The following is a 22,789-nucleotide window of genomic DNA, read 5'->3' on the forward strand; positions in this document are numbered from 1 at the left end:
TAGGATTGCCTAGGCTTTGTCAGCATAGATAACCTTTCGAAATGTTTCGACTGGTTTTCTAGGAAATGTTAAAGCCGGCAACTCCAAGAAGCTTATGGAAGATCTCATTATTTCTTACGAAAAACTGGGGTGCAACATATCACTGAAAATGCATTTCTTGCACTCACAGCCGAATTTCTTCCTGCCAAATTGTGGTGCCGTCAGCGACAAACATGGTGAGCGCTTCCATCATGATATCGCAGCAATGGAACAAAGATACAAAAGCAAATGGAGTGCCGCCATGTTATCCGATTACTGTATTGTTGAATGGTGAAAAGGGATGCTACCGAAGCTGAATACAAGCGAAAGGCGAAAAGGTCCCGTGTTTGATACAGTATGTTCGTAGCTATATCTTACTGCCATATAAATAAAACCCTTGTATAAATATAAAAAACTATATATATATATTTTTTTGAAAACAAGATCTGCCATTTTAAGCACTGATCTGACATTTTCGTGTTTAGCACCCCAGAATCTATAATGTAAATTTATTTTCATACCCATATCAAGATCCAAAATTTGTTGCTCGGTGTAATATATATGCATCCAATGCTTTTTTCTTTTCTGCCACGAGTCTCATTAGTTCATCTGACATTCATTTAGGCCTAAACCTTGAACAGTATTTCTTAGTTGGTATTAAAAACCTATTAGCTTTCAAGGTTAATTCCTTGAATGCTTCTCATTTAGAATTTGCTGTTAGTAACATCATCAGCTGGTCCCAATGTACAGAATTAAAAAAAAAAAAAAAATGTCTGAGACCACCATAGTCATCTTTACGGGGGAAAAAACCGTTCCCTTTACCCCTGATGGTAGTTACGGTACATATTTAAGTAAATCCAAAATCAATACACTGTAATCACTGCCACCTAGTGGTTCCTTTATCTGCAGATTCGTAATGCATGAATTACTTCCTCTAAACAGATCAACAGTATTACTTCCTCTAGTGACCTCTCGGACATGCTGCTGTAGAAACGAGTCATCCACTAAATCCATAAAACTGTTGTTAGTTTGTGAGTGACTAATCCACAAGTTCCAGTCAATATCTGGAAAGTTAAAATCCCACATTTTAAGATATTGATTTACTGGCCCACTATTTCTCTGTACAGTTGTTCATTGTACTCATTAGAGTAGGAGTGTATTATAAGCCTAATAACTCATCAGTCATTAGGCTTATAACACACTCCTACTCTCAATTTTGCTTCTCCAGTGCTTATGTCACACTAAATTAACTCAACGTTGCACTGGCGACGGATGTCAACTGATGCACCCTTAGATTTTATGTTTCCTAACTAACAGCATAACCCCTACTCCCTTCCTCTCCTATCTTTTCTATACACATTGTACTCCCCAAATTCAAATTCTGCATTCCTTATACATGCGTGATGCCACATCTCTGATATCCCTACAATATCTGTCTTTGATACAGCACTTCAAATTCATCGAACTTATTTTACTATACTCCTGGCATTGGTGTACATGCACCTGTTCTTACTCTCAGTTACCCGAACGTAGTCCATGTATTTATTTCTTCCATGAAAGATTTCAATAACTGACCCCCAGCAGTTATTGAAATCTCCAGCAGCTTGCTTTCCAGGCTGCTACTCATTCCAAAAGAAGCAGTGCAAGAATCACTTTCACCTCTGCCTGCGGCTATTGTTAATCTATTAGTCTGTGTATCTTCCAGAGGCGGACTGGCCATAAGACTTACCAGGGAAACCACGGCGGGCCGGAGGCCAATTTGATTTTGGCCATAAACACTTGTATAAGCCCTCTCACAAGTTTTTCCCCGGTAAGAATTTTTTACCCAGTCCGCCTCTGGTGTCCCCCCCCCCAAGTTAGCAGTTTTTAGACCCACCTACACAGACTGCCTCGAAAGCATCAGCAAATATTCTTGCAGTTCGCTTCAGGACTAAATGTTCTCTCGTTAGTAGGTGATCTTTAGCGGCAATACGCAAACAAAACAGTTGTAAATAAATAAAAATAAATTTTCTGTTTATACTCCGGGAAGACCAAACGGTCGGAGTTCACAAGATAGACAGAATACAAGAAACAGCACCGTATTCAACAGTCACGGGCTTGAATCCCGGTCATTCAAAGCACGTGTACTTTATGCACCAGCGGGCCTGACCACTAGGCTACCGCAGCCTTAATAATTTGATGTCAGCTGCCGTGCGGCATATGAAATGAGTTTTCAAATATGTAATATAGCTAAAGTTATCTGCTGCAAGTAGTGTCACCCATGCCACCCTTTATAAAAGCGAGTTCGTTTTGATGTGAGAATTAAAATCAATGCGTTATCCGTGTGAAATTACACAGAGTTTACAATGTATCTCACCTCATCTTGCTGGCAGCAAAAACAGATGAGAGGACAAGATAATTATTAAAAATGATTACAGCTATGACTATGTTCATTTGTTCAATACTAATTAAAATATTCACTAATGTTCATTAAAATGTGTTTCTCCAAAATTGCTCAACTGATAGGTATACCTCTCTAATATCTGGAAAATTTTGAAATTCGGCACCTTTCAATCATCGAGGTGCCAAATTTTAAAGAGTTTGCTGTATAATAAAAGTGCCCGTTCAAATTGCATAACTGTTCACACATGTTGCAGACAGTTTAATTACATATTTCGTGGATACAGATATCAGAAGGAGCCACAGGCGGAAGTCAGACAGCCTGTTATCAGACAATGATTAGAAAGGGGAAGAAACTATTACAAGAAGGATATACGTGTGTTAAGAGCAGTGCCGCTGCGACCCTATGTGCTGCCAGTAAGCGAAATCCAATTTGCCGCCACAAAATATTTAGATAAAAAAAAATATATATATAAGATAATAGGAAAATAATTACTTTTAATTTATTGAAAAAGAAAAGAATTACAACGTATCTCACCTATAATATAATGAAACATACAAAAACAACAAAATCATTCTGAAATTCTTGAAATAAACTTTAAATTCTAAATCACAGTAATCGTACTCTATCACAATAATAAAATAAAAGGAAAATTATAATGTTAAAAAAAATTACAAATCTGTTTCCTTGCTTTAAGAGATGCAAATGTATTAATTATTTCATTTATGTTTATTTGTTCCAAATGATAATTTTCCATTGAAATTATTTTGCCAAATTAGAGAGTCGTTGTTGTCACATTGTCTATCGTAAATAATTTTTCATTAATTTTAAAAAACTCCGTTCACTTGAGCCAACTGAAACTGGAAAAATTGTCTAAAGTCAGAAAAATTAACATTAGTAGTGGTATGATTCAAGAAAGTAAGCTTATACAGCATCGGCCAAAAAAGGAGAAAAACCCATTTCCCATTGACCTCCCCATCCGCTCCAAAAATTTGTCCAGTTCTTGCTTGAATTTCAGCTATCAAGTTCCACAACAGATGGAAGTTTGTTCCACACTCAACCTTCGCGGGCTAAATGCAAATTTCCGAACTGTTCTTCAACTGTCTTTCTTCAATTTGAATTTATGCTCTTGCACGTGCGTAATCTGAGCAAGAGGAAGAATCCCATCAACATTGAGCCTGCTCAACCCATTCAAGGCTTTGTACACCTCGCAGGAGTCTAGTCTCCAAAAGGTGCAATTTGCAGAACTTAAGCCTTTCTTGGCAGGAGCAGCTTTGTTCCCTTCATTTGCATAAATTTTTAATGCAACTGCTGCATTTGAAAAAGTATCGGTAAAATTGTTTTTAAAAATATATCGTAACACTTCAAATGGAGTAATATTGTCTTTACTTTTTTTGATTGGTTATTATGATGTGGTTACAAAGGAACTGGATGCAAAAAATAATTTTGATATTATATATTTGGATTTCAGGAAAGCTTTTGACACTGTTGAGCATGGAAGACTATGGTACAAATTGGAGCAGAATGGCATTAAGGGTAAGTTGCTACAATGCATAAAAGGATGGTTAAGTGGGAGAAGACAGAGGGTGGTAATCAATGGGTGGACTGATGTTATTAGTAGAGTCCCACAGGGTTCGGTGTTGGGTCCGCTGTTGTTTTGTATATTTATCAATGATATTGATGAAGGTATATCAAGCTTAGTGTCGAAGTTTGCAGATGATACAAAGGTTGGCAGGGTTGTTAATGACAGTAATGGCAGTGTGCTACTGCAAAAGGATCTAGATAATTTGGGCAGATGGGCTAAGAAGTGGCAACTGAAGTTTAACCTTGACAAATGCAAAGTACTGCATATGGGTAGAAATAACCCCAGAGAAACGTACCAACTGTGTGGTTCTACACTTAAGGTGGCAGAAAATGAAAAAGACCTGGGAGTAATTGTGCAGTCAGATATGAAGTTTTCTGAGCAATGCAGACAGGCTGCCAGGGCAGGTCATTGGGTTTTGTCAATGATATATAGGAATTTTGCTAGCAGGGAAAAGGAGGTGATTGTCCCTCTGTATAAGGCAATGGTCAGGCCAGGCCTTGAGTATTGCGTACAGGTCTGGAGGCCTCATTTTAGGAAGGATGTAGATTTGCTTGAGCGTGTACAGAGAAGAGCAACAAGATTGGTGAGGGGAATGAAGGGATCCTCTTACCAAGAGAGGCTTAAGTTCTGCAAATTGCAGTGGCTGGAGACTAGGCACCTGCGCGGTGATCTGATTGAGGTGTACAAGGCCTTGAATGGGTTGAGCACGCTGAATTCTGATGGGATCCTTCCACTTGTTCAGATTACGAACCTAAGGGGGCATAAATTCAAATTAAGAAAGGACAGATGTAGAATAGATGTGCGAAAATTTGCCTTTAGCCAGCAGGTGGTTAATTGCTGGAAAAAACCTTCCATCTGTCGTTGTGGGAATTCATAGGTTGAATAAATTTAAGGAGGAACTGGACAGGCATTTGGAGGGAATGGTTTGATTTTTTTTTTTTTTTTTTTTTGGCTGATGCTGCATAAAAGCTTATACACTTGCTTTCTTGCATCACATGCCACTACTACTACTGTAATATGAATTTGAAGTACCAAGTTCTTCAAATAGTACTAAACCATCAATATCAGACTCGTTGTGATCAATGTCTTATAATTTTTTTTTTTTAAATTCAGAAATATTATAAAATATTTTAAATATTTCTACATGTTCTTTCATATTTCTAAACCTTTCTGTTAACGAGAAAATTGTTGTGTCCATAATTTGAAAGAAAAAATTAATTTTGAAATTTTGTTGCGGATCCTGAATAGCTTCCTCGCTACGTTCATAACCGTCTTTTCCTTCCAGTGCTTACTTCTGGAAACGAAGCGGCAATGCTAATGATAGTAGCCATATTATTAATTTTTTCGAATGCTTCCTCTGTTCTATTTACTTGAAAATATTCCGTGATTTCCCCATTGGTAGAGGTGTAAGGCAAGGATGTTCCATGTCCCCCGTAATATTTGATTTATACGCAGAAGCACTGATGAAAGAGTTCAAAGAAGAGCAGACAGGAGGTGTAAAAGTTAAAAGGGGGAAGTAAAGACAATAAGATTTTCAGATGGCTAGATAGATTGCTAATAATGAAGAATTACAGAGCTCCATGGACATCTCGAACAGCACAATAAAGGAGTAAAATATGAAGATTAACAGCAATAAAACCAAGGTAATGTTAATTTCAAAGTGGCAGGGAAGAAGAATCAATCCAACATTAGATGAAATAATATAGGAGCAGGTCGAAAGATACTTTAAGCATAATGACAGAAATTGGGAAAAGCCTGGAAGAAATAAAAACAAGATTTACAATGGGAAAGAAGAATTTAGTAAAAGAAAATAACTATTGAGAAGAAATTTCAAGGAGAAATTAAGAAAGCAAATGATGAAAATATTAATATGGACTGTCGTACTATATGGCTCGGAGACATGGACACTGGGAAAGAGGAGATTAGACACCTAGACGCTTTCGAGATGTGGGTGTGGAAGAGAATGGAAAGGGTGAAATTAGAATGAGATTTTGCAGAAAGTAGAAGAGAGAACGGTTATAAAGCATTAAGGAGACAAAATAACTTTATAGGACATGTATTGAGAAGAGAAAGCATGATGAGGAAATGTATTGAAGGGTAGATGTGTGGAAAGAGAACTGTTGGGAGAAGAAGAATTGGAATGATGGATTGGACGGTAAGAGGAAATTATGCAGGAATTAAAAGTATAGCACAAGATAGAGAAGCATGCGAAAATGAAGCCCTGAACCTGCCTGAGGGCAGAGAACTTGAAGAAAAAGATTTTATAACTGCAAAATATAAGTATGAAACACAGATCTGGAGAAGCAAATTAATGTGCCTGCAATTTCATGTACTGTATTTATTTTAAATGAATTATTTTCCTGTCGTGTTGAATACTGCTAAACGATGGAATTCACGCTGATTGTATAAAATCAATCAGATGAGCAGTGCGACTTCTGGGTATGTGGGACAAGCGGTTGAATAGGTTTTAAGAGTAACACTAAGTTGCAGAATGGTAATCCTTTGGCTCTTAATTCGTGCTTAGCAGCAGCAGCACTAAATGACTCAATAGCCTCAATTAACGCAATAGATGTCAACAATGTGTTCCCAGTAAAGTCTCTCGTAATTCGTCCGTTATATGGAAAATTTCTTCGTTCTACTGAAATTATTATAAATCTAATTACCCACGGGAATTTAAAAATATCGGAAATATCAAATTTCTCTATAAAGAAGTTCGTTAAACAGAGGTCCGACTTGTATATGTCAAATATTTTTAGTGCCCTCCTGATCTGCTGCCCGTAAGCGACGTTTACCTCGCCCACCCACTTACGGCGGCCTTGGTTAAGAGCTTGGAGGTCTGAAAAAGATATTGAGAATTAGCGAGTAAATAAATCTGGAGTTACCAAAAAAGATTACAACAGACATATGTCTGTTGTATCTTTAAAACATAATTTTAAAATGCAACTGATGGACGTTCATCAAGATGTGATGTGGATGGATTTTGGGCACATTCCGGTTAGGGAAAATGAATTTAAATTTGAGAGAAATAATATCAAATTAACTGATTAGTGTGAACTGTCTAAACTCTATTCATCTGATAACGCTGAACATGTGTTATACGGACATTTTAGAGCTGTCAAAAAAAAAATAATAAAAATAAATAAATAAATAATAATAATAAATAAAAAATAACAAAGAAATAAGAAAATTCATTGTTTCAGATGAGTTGTTTCTTGCAGCAAATGAACTGAAATATGGAAAGTGCGAAAAAACTATGGAAAGTGCGAAGAAAGAAAGTAAACCTTAAAAAATGTTATTATTATAATAAAACCACTCTCATACCACGTGAAAATTAATACAGTACTATAGTTTATTAGACTGTTTGCCTACATTACTATATAGTAATAGGCGCCTCCGTAGCCAGGTGGGAAGGGGCAGCAGTGTGTAGCACACGCTTCTTGATTAGACTGGGGTTCGAGCCCGTCACCACCAAATACGGAGGATGCAGAAAGGTCAGGGAATGACCACCGCATATCCCGGAGCAATATGGCCTTGTTGCTAATGCTCCTAAAAACCAAATAACAAACAAACAAACAAACTATATAGTAATATGACTTTTCGGGTATCTTACCGATACCCATCATCCAAGCTGTTGGGGGAAACAGAAAAATAGAAAGAGTTACAAATTCGATTATTCTAGAATATTACAATTACCCAGTAATACAATTACAGTAACCAATTTACAATTACAACATTAATATTACAATTACCAATATTATAATTACAAATTACGGTTGTAATGTATTAAATTTTAAGTTACCGTTACAATAGAAAACAGGAAATCTAAGATGATTACAAAGAGATTAAATTCATACCTGCTCAAAAACTCCTCTTGCCAATGCTCCCAGAAATCGGGTGTGTAAACAGGCAAGAGGCCTGCCAGCAGCTAATTTATAGGAGAGGAATTAACTCCATTAGCCAATAGGACAGTGCCAAGTTTTTATCCTGGATCCGGGGTTCTTATAAGCCAATGAAAACCTTAAGGGAAAACAACCACGAAGCGTCTTTCCCTAACTATACTAGATCTAGGGTTTTCACATGGTATAAGAGTGGTTTTAATATAATAATTTAATGGAAAACAACCACGTAAAGTTCTTCCATAAATATATTAAAAAATGCAAAAAAGCAAGCTTATACAACAACAACAAAAAAACCACCAACACTTGTAGAGATGGGTATTAATTCAAAATACCCATCTCTACAACAACAAATGAGAGTTTGTTTCAACAACAACTAGCCTCTGGCCAAAGGATAATTTCCACACTACGACCTACAATTATCCTTCTTCAATTTTAATTTATTCCTCCCCACCTTATGAATGTGGTCTGAACAAGAAGAACAATTCCATGAACATTGAGACTACGCAATCCAATCAAGGCCTTAAATACCTTAATCAGATTTACTCTCAGGTTAAGAGTTTCCGGACAAGTGTAAAGTGTGTTAGTTGTCTGACGGCACCAGGGGTTTCCCCAATCTCCACTGGCGCATTATAGCCTTAGATGCTAATGCGCCAATAAAATCTAAACAAACAAAACAAACCCAATCTCCACGTTGTATTCTTTGTGAATGACACTGAACTCTATGGAGGCCAGAGATTTAAAAATTGTGTGGGGAGTGGTCTGTTGTGTAGCGTTATGTTCTGTTGTTTTTTCTCTGAGAATTTAGCCGTTGGGCCCCTATTGGGACCCGCCGTTGCCCACACTTTGCCAAGAGGAGGCAGGTCAGGCACCTAGTAGATTATTTAAGTACTCTTGCAGGCCCCACCACCTAATTTCGAAGGATTTCAGTGGCAAGGCCTAAAAAAAAAAAAAAAACAAGAAGGGGTGTACAATAGGATTTGGCCAAAAGAGATTTACAGGAAAACGATGGCGCCTCCGTAGCCAGGTGGGCAGGAGCAGCAGTGCGTAGCACAAGCTTCTTGATTAGAACGGGGTTCGAGCCCTTCACCACCAAATACGGAGGATGCGGAAAGGTCAGGGAATGACCACCGCATATCCCTGGAGCAATATGGCCTTAGTTGCTAATGCTCCTAAAAACCAAATAACAAACAAACAAAACAACAAACAAGAAAACGGTAGAATTTAGACGTTGATTAGAATTTGGCAGCATTGTTAAGGGGTGTACTCGGTCGGTTTAGTGAGGGGGGGGGAGAGACTGAAGGCGGGGGACAGGTAGATGGATGGGGACGATACAGTATGCATCCCCAAAGAGGTCAGTGGAGACGAGCCCCACCAGGCGAAGTATGGGGGTAGAGGACACAGAGACCTGTCTCCTCCCCCCGCCCGGGGATGGGGTTTTAAAAGGAACCAAGTTAGAGTATCCAGTTCAGATCGCCAATGGAGTGTTGGCAGCAAAGCCGCAGAATGTCTTCGTCGGTGTCATGTCCAAGGAGTGTCGAATCCGGTATGAAGGTCACGCTGCCCATCCCACTCCGGGGGGGATGGATATGTTAGTTTGCAGTGGGGAACCCACCAGGCGAAGGGGTGAGAGAGACACACATTTACTTCATTCATAATCTGCATTCTCACTCTACTTGCATTCTATTTTTATACTTTTTTTAATACTTTTTTCTTATATTTTATATATATATATATTTTTTTTTTTTTTCTCCTTTTTTCACTCACACTCATTCATCTTTTTCTCACACACCAGGGGGATGCAATGATGGGTAATGTAAATTTAAATACTAATTAAAACTAGGGTTAGTGTGTACTTGACTAGCATTTATGGTTTGTGTTCTTTTTCTCACACACACTTTCATTCTTCTGGCTTTCATTTCATTTATTCAACTCTTGCTTTCTGCACTGCCCTCTCTGGGCACCTCAACTTACTGTAATTCTTCAGTTGTGGTGCAGGGCAAGCCGCAAGTTTTTTGCAGGCCAGGGGAGAATGCAACGATAGTGTTTGTGTTGTTAGTAAATGTTTGTCAGTATATATAAAGTAATGTAAGTTATTTTTAACTTTGTATTCTTTCGGCTAATTACATTTGATCTTCCACTCATTCCCATTCACTCTCTCTTTCCCTCATGCTAGGTCACTCTTTCTTTCACCAAAACTGCCATTTACTCCCTTTTATCATAATTCCTAGTTTACTCAGTGCCCAGCTTATTCATTCTGTCTTTCATTCTCATTCATTCATTCTTCTTTTATACTACATTGCATCCCTTTGCTGCTAGATTACTGATATTTTTCAGCTAATCTGCTTCCCTGGGTGCCTGTACATCTCCCCCCAACTACGTGGTTGGGGGGAGATGGTTCCTACCCCAGGTTCCTACACATGGCATGGTAGTCCTGGGGAGTTTTGTCATGTCAAGTTTCTGTACTGCTATCCTGATAGTTTTTAAGTCATCGTCTGGGCGTGGTGGGAAACTTGGGCAATTTTAACTATTGATTATTGTTTAATTTCTGGGGGCTGAATTGCCATTCTTTGGATAGTTCAGCGCATTTCGAATACTTTCTGTGTGAAAGATGTAAAGGCTTTATAATTTTCCCCTTCTATGATGAACAGATGTTCTTCTCCCTTGGGAAGGGGGCCAATCTGTGCTATTAGCTCTGTTCTCGGGATGTCATATATTATACATTCATATAGAATGGTGCCCAGTCTTCACTCTCGCCACAGGTGCAGTTTGGGTCATCGGTCAGGCCTACGGAGGTTTGTTTCGCCTTTAGGGAGCCGTGACCTGTCAATATAAATGTTGCAAAAAGTCCAGGGGCATACCACTTAGGTGGCTTTGAGCTAACAATTGCCACCCATGGCAGAAACCTTTTGGTAACTAGACCTGTGGTTTCCTGCTCCCACTTTTTGCTCTGGGAATAGTGAGTAGTATTGTCCTTTGTATCGATTCTAATTTATCCCTATTTCTTACTATGGACGAGCGGATGAACCACGCACCGGCTCCATAGGTGATAACAGGTAGGAACATTCCACGGTATATGATTGCCAGGGTCTTTTTTTTTTGAGCCCCCACTCTGCTTGACTGATCCTGGCAATCATACCTACATAATTTCTAACTTTCTTCGCTAAGTAGATCAAATGGGGATAAAAAGTTAATTTTGAATGAAAAGACGACTCCAAGATATTTTAGTTCTGTTACCATTTTTATAGTGGTTGTGTTAATTTTGATTTGTGGACGTCTTCTTATGTCCAAATTGCCTTTTAGAAGTATTTGTTTTGTTTTTTCAGGCGATATTTTGAGCATATGCATTTGTGCCCAGTGCAGCAGCTGCAAGAGGGCAGCATTTGATCTTTGCTCTACAACCACTCGCGTGTTACCTTTTACAAGGATATCATGTCATCTGCAAAGGCCAGGCTTTCTACGGGACCCAGATCCAAGGCCAGAAATTCGTCCAGAACAATGTTCCAGAAGAAAGGGTCAATGATTGAACCCTGCGGGCAGCCTTTATTCACAGGGCGTGTTAAATTCTGTGCATACTGAGACACTTCTGTCTGTAAGGTAGCTGTTTATTACCTCATAGAGGTTTTGTGGGGCATCTGCCTGGCGGAGTCTCGTAGGGACATTAAGCCACCAGAATGAGTCAAATGCCCTAGCAAAGTCAATGGAGATTGCCAGCATATATTTCTCCTCTGAGTTTTTAATTGTTGTCAGTAGGTGGTGCATGGCATCCTCCGTTGAGTTAGCATTAGCATTAGTAGAAGCATATGAAGCAAGAAAGCAAACTTATGCAGCATCAGTCAAAAAAAAAAAAAAAAAAACAAAACACGCTCCCATTTCACCCCTCCGTTCGATCCAAGTACCTGTCCAGTTCAGCCTTAAATTTATTTAGGCTATCAACTTCCACGACAAAGGATGGTAGTCTATTCCACCAACCAACCACCCGCTGGCTGAAGGCAAACTTCCGCACATCTATCCTACACCTCTCTTTCCTCAATTTGAATTTATGCCCTCTCAAATGATTATTCTGAGCAAGAGGAAGAATTCCATCAGCATTGAGCAGGCTCAAACCATTCAAGGCTTCATACACCTCAATCAGATCACGTCTCAGGTGCCTAGTCTCCAGACACTGTAATTTGCAAAATTTTAGCCTTTCTTCTTAAGAGAAACCCTTTGTTCCATTCACTAATCTCGTTGCCCTTCTCTGTACTCGTTCCAACAGCTCTACATCCTTTTAAAAATGAGGCCTCCAGACCTGTATATAGTACTCAAGGTGTGGCTTGATCATTGCCTTATATAAGTGGGATAATCACCTCCGTATCCCTGCTAGAAAAATTCCTGTATATCATTGACAAGACACTATGAGCTACTCTTGCAGACCGTTTGCACTGCTCACAAAACTGCTTATCTGCCTGCACAATTACCCCCAGGTCCTTTTCGTTCTCTACCACTGTCAGTGTAGTACCACAGAGTTGATACATCACCTCTGGGATTGCTGCTTCCCATATGTAGTACTTTACATTTGTCAATGTTAAACTTCATTTGCCACCTCTCAGCCCAAATGCTCAACTTTTCTAGATCCAGTTGCAGCAGCGTACTGTCATTAGTGCCCTTAACAACCCTGCCAACCTTCGTATCGTCTGCAAACTTGGACATTCAGCTTGAAATACCATGATCAATATCATTTATAAATACAGAAAACAACAATGGGCCCAGCACTGAACCCTGAGGCACTCCGCTAATAACATTAGTCAAAGAAAAGCAGCGTCATTCTCTCAAAAGCGTTTCTGAAATCTGAGTGTATGATGTCAAAATTATTTTTTTTCATCCATTTCCTTTGTTACTGTGTCGTGGCAATAAGATTTGCCAGACAAGATCGAACCTTAACAAATCCATGCTGTTACTGCAGCATAACAGCATTAGTATTAGCCATACAGTGCAAGGAAGTCGCAGGCTTTTGCTGCACCGGCACCAAAAAAAAAAAAAAAAAAAAAAAAAAAAAAGGTGATAAGAAAATACGAATTATGCGCTCCCATCCTCACGTAGGTAACTGTCCAGTTGACCTTTGAATTCAGGCTCAACTACCTGCGGAGGCAACTTGTTCCAGTATTCAATGACTCGCTGGCTGAAATAAAACTTCCTGCAATCTAATGAAATCATTAATAAATAAATACCGTTACCCCTTAATTTGAATTTATGGACCCTAGTTCTTCAATTATTTATAACAGTGAGAATAACGCCTTCATTCATTTTGCAAAGATTCATAAACCTTAATGAGGTCTCCTCTAAAGCACCTGGTTGCCAAGCTATGCAACCCACATAATTGGAGTCTTTCCCCTATGGTCGACCATTTGCCGACCTTACCATGCCAGGTGCCCTTTTCTGGATGACCCTTTCAAGAAGTTCAATATCTTTTTTCAGATGAAGTCTCTATAATTGGACACAGTATTCGAAAAGCAGTCTTACAATTGTCTTGTAAAGTGAGAGACCTTTCCTATTTCTACAGGATATTGTTCGAAAAATCATCGCTAGGACACTGTGGGCTTTTCTAGCCGACTGTTTACATTGTTCAGAAAACTTCATTTATCTGCGCGTATCGTAACTCCCAGATCCCTTTCTTCCTCTACTATTTTTAACTCACCTCGCAATGAATAATTTATTTTGGGGTTGCTTTTCCCTAAGTGTCACACCTTGTATTTCGAAGCATTACAACATATAGCGGTCTACTCTGGTTGACGTAGCCGTCGGGCGAACTTGGCCTACTCTTCTTCTATAGTGCCGAGACGACACTGGCTGAGACATTAAGCCAACGTGCCATTCCGCCTACGACTTCCCGGCTCCAAGTCGTCCAACGATCCACCATCTCAAAGAATCATCTAAATGACGATGACGTGCCATCCTGAGTACTGGAGATGTGGCCATTCCACTGAGCAAGCCAAAAAAAAAAAAAAAAAAAAAAAACAGAGAATGAAGTGATGTGTCGCAACCCGTGTTTTTTTTAAACTCATGAATAATTTGCACAATGTGCGGCTCTGTAATCGGTAGATCGATTTCTAGTGGATACACTGGATTTGCATGCCAGAATTCCTATTATATCAAATATTTGCCTTTGGCGACACTATTCACAATAACATATTCGTGAAAAACATTTTGTTCTGTTAATTTTGTCGAGCAATGTAGTAGATTATTTGTATATATTGAGATGTCCTTGATTTTAAAGTGTATGTAAAGTTTAAACTGTAAATTTTTTTGCTAATGAATATTAACAATGATGTAAGTGCGTATGGACGTCAGTCCAAAAAACACTATCGTATGATTAAATTAAATTAAATTAAATTAAAAAAAAAATCATTTAGCGAGTATATGGGTAGTGCCATGTTGGATACTTTGGTAGTCGGCCTGATATGTATACTCCTAATGTTTGCTTTTTTAGTTAACTGAACAATAGCAGCAAACTATTCTCAGGTGTTTATTATAGCCATATTCGTTAACACAAATAAAAAAAAATTCACTAAATTTTTTTTGCATTTTCGTGCGAAGTAGAAGGGGTCAAATCGAGTCTAATTTGGTGAATTCTCCATCGTAAACCATTTTCAGATATCGATTACTTTAGTATTCCTGACGTCTCTACAGTCCAACTTTATTAAGTCGACGCCTACGTGGGATAATGAATGACAAATTGTAGCACGTCCCCAACTAGTTTGAAAGTAACTGAGTTTGTTATTTAAGTAGCGTGCTTGTTTTATAATCAAGATTAATTTAAGTAAACATGCTTTATAATTCTAATTCCCAAGTTTGTCAATCAATAAGTCATTAGAATTTCAGTAATAGACAGCTTAGAAGCCTGAAGCATCTAGGATATACGTAATTAGCGTGAGGAGTGTATTATAACATACCTTGGTCTAATGATATAACACTAATGGATATCGGCATCTACGACATGCTGTATACAATTTCTGCAAATAGCCTGAATGCAAGAGGTGATTCAAAACATTCTGAGATAATGTTTTGAATCACCAAGAAGAAGGTATCTGAGATACCTTCTAACAACTACAAGGTGATGTGTAATAGAGCCACAGAAAAGGTTCGACAGGCAAAGGCAGTTTATGAGAAATCACTAGCAAACAGAGCAAAGAGGGGGGATAAAGAATTCTTCACATATATAAATGCCAAGAAGAGCAAGACAAACCAGATCGGACCTTTACGTAAGGGAAAGGGGATAGTAATAAATACACCAGCTGCCGTTGCAGATGAACTCAACAGTTATTTTGCATCGATATTTACAAATGAAAAGCCTTTTGTGGCAAAGGGAAATTGTGGGAGCAAAGTTAAAAAATATGTAATTAATGATATTGAAATTTCGCAAGATTATTTAATGAAAAAACTTTCGAGCCTACAGACCAGTAAAGCTCCTGGAGTTGATGGGATATACCCAATAATCTTAAGAGAGGCGGCAAGCGAGTGCATTGAACCATTGAGGCTAATTATGCAAGCATCATTAGACTCTGGGGAGATTCCCTTGGATTGGAAAAGTGCAAATGTATCTCCCATACATAAGGGTGGCTCTAAAAGTGAAGTTGGAAATTATCGACCTGTCAGTCTGACTTCAGTAGTAGGGAAAATCATGGAGGCAATGATCAAGGGTGGAATTCAGGATCATTTGGATCGAATTGAAATTCTCAAGGATACTCAGCATGGTTTCGTAAAGGGAAAATCATGTTTAACAAATCTGGTTCGCTATTTCGAAAGGGTCACTCACGAGCTGGATTTAGGGAATAATTTCGACATTGTTTATTTAGATTTCAGCAAAGCTTTTGACTCAGTCCCACATGAGCGGTTGCTTTATAAGCTGGAACAGGTTGGAATCACTGGGAAAATCCTTAGATGGATAGAAGGATGGCTTCAGGGCAGGAGGCAGAGGGTTGTGATAAATGGCTATTCTTCAGATTGGGTTGATGTAAGAAGTGGGGTTCCCCAAGGATCAGTATTAGGACCACTGTTGTTTTTAATTTTCATAAACGACATTGATGAAGGAATAGAGGGCGTGATGTCTAAATTTGCAGATGACGTTAAAATTGGTAGAGTAGTTAATGATCGCTGTCAAGCTGAGCTTCTTCAGAGAGACCTAGATAGACTTCAGGAATGGTCAGAAAAATGGCAGCTGTGCTTTAATCCAACAAAGTGTAAGGTATTACACCTGGGAAACAGTAATCTCAAAAAAACGTATTCACTTGGCGGAGTTCAACTAAACCCAGTACTGGAGGAAAGGGACTTGGGTGTTACGATACGGTCAGACATGAAGTTCTCTGAGCATTGTAGACAGGTTGCAAGGAAGGCCCATGGTGTCCTATCGATGATCTATCGAACTTTTGCAAGTAGAGATAGGGACGTGATAATCCCATTATATAAGGCTTATGTTAGACCACACTTGGAATACTGTGTTCAAGTATGGAGACCGCACCTGAAGAAAGATATCGAGCTTCTTGAAAGGGTGCAAAGAAGGGTAACTCGCCTGGTGAGATCGGCAAAAGGGCGTCCTTATGAAGAAAGACTTCGAATATGTGGGTTGCAGAGTTTGGAAACTAGACACCTTAGAGGAGATTTGATTGAGGTGTTTAAGGCTCTGAGAGGCATCAGTAAAATGAATGAGGACAAAATTTTCAAGATTATAAATGATGCTAGAACTAGGGGACATAAATTCAAGTTACGGGGGGAAATGTTTAGATTGGACTGCAGGAAGTTTTATTTTAGCCAGCGAGTTATAAATTACTGGAATAAGTTGCCTTCATGGGTGGTAGAGGCCGACAGTTTGGGGAAATTCAAAGGTCATCTGGATAGTACTTTCGGGTAAGGGAAGCGCATAGGATGATAGGTTTAATTTCCTTTTTATTTATTTTTTATTTTATTTTTTTATTTATTAATTATTATTATTTAGTTATTTATTTATTTTTTGTTTTTATCATTGTTTTGTTCGGATTTTTTTTTTTTTTTTTTTTTTTTTTTTTGTGGCTGGTGCAGCATAAGCCATAGGCTTTCTTGCACCATGCGGCCGTTACTAATACTAATACTAATACTAATACCTTCTTGATGAGTTAAAGCTTGATATTTTGATACTTGTTGCTTTTGGCTTTCAGGGGCATCAGCGACTTAGGCCATATTGTGCCAATGTGCATTATGTCTGTATCACTTCGTGGGCATCAGCGACTTAGGCTATATTGTGCCAATGTGCATTATGTCTGTATCACTTCACGGGCAGACTCGCATATTGTGTTGGCTGAAAAACAAGCAATAAGTCACGGGGAAAAAAGTCCTACTTCCTCCGCCTGAGGATAATTTGCCAGTACTATATTTTAATACCACTACCTTGCAGCAGAGTAACAAGCAATAGCAAAACCACAAATTCTAGTTCTCCCAGCGTTGGCGGTATGATAGTTTCACCACTGGTAACAAGGATATAGCGAACTTGGTCAATGCTGTAGTAGCCTAATGCAATTAACGAAAAGGCTCAGAATAAGTGAATTTAGAAGTTATACTTTTGAAAATTTTATTGCGATTGTTGCTATTAATTGTAATTTTGCCATTTTAGTTGTTAGCACAAGACATTAATGAGAAAATTGCCAACTTTAAGTTCTACGTTTTAGCTGTCACAACAACAATAAAAGTATATTAAGCGACATCAAGTATGTTTGTTTAAATGAGTTTAAGTGAAAATTACCAACGTTAAAAAGGTTGGCATTTTAGGCTATTTTCGATGTTACTTCAAGGATAATAAAACTGTACATTTTAGCATTATCAAGTGTGGTTTTTGACTACTTAAATTTCCAAAAACAAAACAAAAACACATATGTTACGATTAACCATTTAGTTTTGTCAAGCAATTGAAGTGTGTATGCAAAGCCGACGTGTTTCTTTTAGTGACCACCAAATAACAATGTTGTTTTCTCAAAAACTTAAAATTACCAATATTAACGGTGACATCTGCTTCTTAACAGGCCAGCAAATAACATCAACATTTAGCAATTAAAAAAAAATTATTGTGTTCATGTGTGTGTGTGTGAATGAAAACATTTTCATGTATGATTCACTGTATCTGCAATGCATGAGCGCGTGTCTGTGTGTTTTCACAATCTCCGGATCGACTTAATGGTAAAAATTCCTAAAGTTAAAAGTTAAAGATTGAATTTAAGATCTACTTAAGCTTACTCTTACTAAGCACAGGCGCTGATAACATTTACAAAAGCCAAAAACTATTTAACAACTTAATAAGGGTATAGTCACTAAAGCTTTCGTTTTGAAATCGCGCAGTCGAACTGAATCAAAAACTCACCAGGACTGCTCCACTGTGGAAGCAGAATTGTGCAGTTGCTTCGCAAAGCAAAAACACACAAAAGATAATTCACATACATTTCAAGATTTTCGTATTATTAACTGGAAATATATTCATCTCCACGTCAACAAGGCTACACATTGTGAAGCAAACAAGAAACCACATTTTTCCACTTAGCTGGATGAAAGCACAACACATACAACTTCAACCGACAGAAAGAACGCAGTTTCTTTTTAATTCCTCCTTGTTCACTTGAATATCTTTAGCGAAAACACCCCTGTACAAGCCGTTTCTACCAATTCAATTCAATTTATTCCATATGCTTCACCCCTGAACAGCCTTCAGCTAGGAGGGTGCCTATATACATTTGTACATTTTGACTTAGACAGCAAACATAGAAGTCGTACATAAATTACACATATTATTATTATTTCTATTTTATAGAAACAGTTTCTATATAATATTATGAACATTAGTTTCTTTATCCAACAAACATTTAAAGTGAGCAAATATAGCAGATAAAAATATATACAGTGACACGAGCAAAAGGTAGAGACATATAAACACATACGCGTCCTAATGTGTGCACATACAGCCAATACATATACATACAAAACACATAATGATTTAAAACAAATTAATTCTTCAGCAAAGTAGAGTTCATGGGAGATTCCATCCTGAAGGAGATAATCAGGAAACTTCTACAGTTTTATGTGGTGGTACATGTCCTGTATCTTCTCAGATCTGTACGCTTTCTCATCACAGAACTTGTGGGGATCAATCTTCAGGGTGTTGTACGTTTGGAGGATGTTAGACGGAAAACATCTTCTAAGCATAGTTAAATTCTGTAATAAGCTTCTTAGGGGAATCCATGAACTATTGCAAAGGACGCGGGAAAGCCTAGGACCTGCAACAAGATTATGGACATTTGGAGCGTCAAAGCGATCGGTGAGGAGTTGACAGAGATTACGCAGATTTCCTGTAATGAGCAACTGATTCCAAGGGGTGCAACCAAGGTTAGCATACATGATTGATCTCGAGATGGTGAAAGGGAGGCCATTAACACGGTTCAACCACCTTAAAATCCAGTACTCGATACCCATGAATTTTTTGATGTTAGTGAGGGAAGAAGAGGACCAGATCGTCGAGGCATACATGGGAATCGGAACAAGACATGTTTGTATGTAGTGAGTGGCAAGTTTTTGGTTGTTTACTCCAGTAAGTTCCTGTCTTATCGCCCACATTGCTGACAGAGTTTTTGCTTTAGTGTTGGCAAAGTACTGTTGGAAGGTCAGGCCTTCATCCCAGGTGAGCCCTAGATCAGTGTGATGAGAAACCTTTTGCACTCTAATACCATTTATGTAGATGTTTATGTTCATCTTCTTCTTCAGGTTGGTGAAAGACATTTGTGCTGACTTGGTCGGATTTATGGATAGGCCAATATTCTCAAGATAATGGTCAAGTTCTTCTATTAGGGCAGTGGCATGGGCGTTGATTGCTTCAGATTTGTCACCGTGTTTTGACGAGATGAAGAGTTTTATATCATCTGCGTAAGAGCTGCAGTCAGGATGCGTAGAGAGGAAGGGGTCCAAAGCGGCAGCAAAAAATAGTGCGGAAAGGACGCCACCTTGGGGGACTCCTCTGTAGACGACGTGGTTCGATTGGAAGGTTCTATGTTCTACTCTCAAATGCCTTTGTTTGAGAATGGAAACGATGACTTTTAATAGGCCTCCCTGTATTCTGAAGTGCCTTTCAAGTATTGTCATCAAGGAATTGATTGAGACATTATCGAAAGCAGCTTTAATGTCTAAAAATACTACATCAATCTGTTCTTTGGCGTTCAGAGTCATTTGGATCCGAAATAGGGTGTCCATTAGATTAGTCACAGTTGATCTCTTTGGAATCACAGTGTGTAAATATGGTGGTCTTTTATGGAAAAAATGCATAACAAGAATTGGCAGCAGAGTCTTCTCGAACAATTTTAGTAAATTGCAGCTTATAGAGATTGGACGAAAATCCTTCTTGTCTTTCGGATGTTTGACTTTAGGCACGGGTTTTACAATATAATGTTTCCATATTTCAGGGATAATTCCAGTGTGTAGGGTTTCTCTAAATATGTGTAGCAAGACCTCGATGATGAATGGACTGCTTACTTTCATGATGAAGAGGGGGAACATATCAGGGTCAGAAGTGGATTTATTTGGGAGACTATTTAATGCCTGAATTACATTTTCTTTGGTTATGGTGATTTCTGTTAGTAGAGGTCTAATATCAAGATTGGATCCGGATGGAGTCATGTTATTCATGTAATTTACCAGCCAACTGGTATTGTCTGGTGCGAGAGAGTTATTCTTTAAATTAGGGTCTGGAGAGATTCCGAAGGTACTGTTCGCCCATTCCCTAAATAAAGTTTCATCCATGGTGAAGTTGGTATTCTTGTTGTTATTGATTCTTTTAGACTGTTTAAGCTTTTTAGAAATTGCAAGGTTGTACTCTTGGCGTTTGTGCTTTAAGAAACAGGCTCGTTCTTTTTTGTAAGCGATGTAGTCTTCAGCGGTTCTGGTTTTCTGCCATTTTCTGTAAGCCTTTTGTTTTCTTACAAACACAACCTTCATATTGTTGTTAAACCACCAGTTAGATCGATGTGAGATCCGAATCTCCTTAGACGCACCAACACAAGCTATTTGAAATAATTCTTCAGCCAGGATGGAAGCGGCTTCAGGCCCTGACTTTTCTAACAGACAGTTCCATTTATACGTAGTGAGGCGATGGAGGATTATTTCTTGCTTAATGAACTTGTTTGAAAAGACTCTTCTCGTATGCAGCGGGCCACATCCTTCAATCGAGGCATTAGAGAGGTCGGAATGGGCATAAAATTCACAATCTAACGGTTGATGATCTGATTTGAAGAAGATGGTTGGTTGGATAAGTTCCGCATGAGGTATGTTGTGAAAAATGAGGTCGAGCTGCTGATTTCCGCGAGTTGGGGGAGTTTGAAGAGGATGAAGGTCGAGCATATGTAGCATGTTTTCCAGAGAAGACCGAGCCGTTGAGTACCTTGGCAGGGGCATGTTGAAGTCCTCTACGAGAATAGTAGGGACGTTGGGTTGGAGATTGGTAGTAATCCAGGTCGCTAATTCCGTTCTAACCTCTAGGGTGTGTTCTGGAGGGAGGTAGATAGTGCAAACCTGTATTCTAATTTCATTGAGGTCAAGGATTACATAGATGGCTTCAAAGTTTTCGGAACTACTTGAGTTGGTCCTATGTCGAGAAAAGGAATTTTTATAGATAATTGCAACTCCACCACCGCGGCGAATGGCGCGTCCATTAACTTGAGAAGCATAGTTCAAAGGGAGGCAAAGAGTGTCAATACATCTATTGTGGTTCATCCAGGTCTCCATTAAACAAATAATATCGTACTCTGCAGTAAGGAGAATAGATTGAAGTGTATGGAGTTTGCAACTTATGCCTCTTATGTTATGAATGTAGCATCTGATAGTTACAGATGCCAGTGTGGATGGGACACTCTGTAATTGCTATACCTGAGTATTATTATGCCCCCTCTGGAGCACGCTAGCTTTTCTGTTTTCATAAGGTTTAATTAGAGTATTTTGTGGCCATGGGTCCAAGCTTATTAGCGGTTGGCAGGGGTCAGCTGGCTTTGAGACAATGAAAGAGGCATAAGATGCGTGCCGCGTACGTAGTTGTCTAACATCTACTCTGATGGAGTATTCCTTCCAATACATTTCTATGATTGCCTGAGTAGTGGTTTTTGGATTTAATCTTGATACAAAGATTTGGTCCCGAGTCAGTACAGCCGTTATGTTATAGTTATGTGCTGGGCAAGTCTTTCGTTGATTGGGTTTCTGATTATGTCTTATGATACCCTTTTCATTGATGTTTGTTAGAGATGGAGGGATATACGACACAGCGCTGGGATTAAGAGGTTGGTTCTCTTCGTGGGTGCTGTTTTGATTGTCTCTACCTTTGGGTCGGATGCCAGTTGGGCTGATAGCGGTAACGTCGGCATAAGACCGCCAAAACGATTGTTTTTGCTGTGGCGGGTTTGGGCAGCAGCCGACTACCTCATTGACTGTATCTACTGAATTAGTGCCAGCAAGTGTTACACCCCTTATCTTCTGAGTATCCTTTTTCAACGTATGCTCTGTTGTCTTTTTTTTCACTGTATGAATTTCAGATGAGGAGTTTTTATGCATTGAGATGCAGCTCTGAGAGGAAACCGTTGCACTGTTATGCGGATGCTTATCGATTTTTTCCTGTTCGAAGGTGACAAAACATTCTTCAGCTTGCGGTATGTGTCCATTTGTTGCTGAGATCATCACTGGGAACTGTTTGCTACATGTGGATACTGGTACTCTCTCTGGCTCTAGTGTGATACTGCTATCAGTGACCCGTTGTCGAGTTTCTGTTGAGATCGCGTCTGAATCATGATATTCATTATCCTGTTGTTTGTACTTGCCATATGCTGTACTTTCAGGTCTCCTTGTATGTTCTGATAAATTCATTATGACTTGCTTGAGGGTGAA

Source organism: Mastigoproctus giganteus, chromosome 4 (genome assembly GCF_048544385.1).
Source record: "Mastigoproctus giganteus isolate SK-2022 chromosome 4, ASM4854438v1, whole genome shotgun sequence".
Lineage (NCBI taxonomy): Eukaryota > Metazoa > Arthropoda > Arachnida > Uropygi > Thelyphonidae > Mastigoproctus > Mastigoproctus giganteus.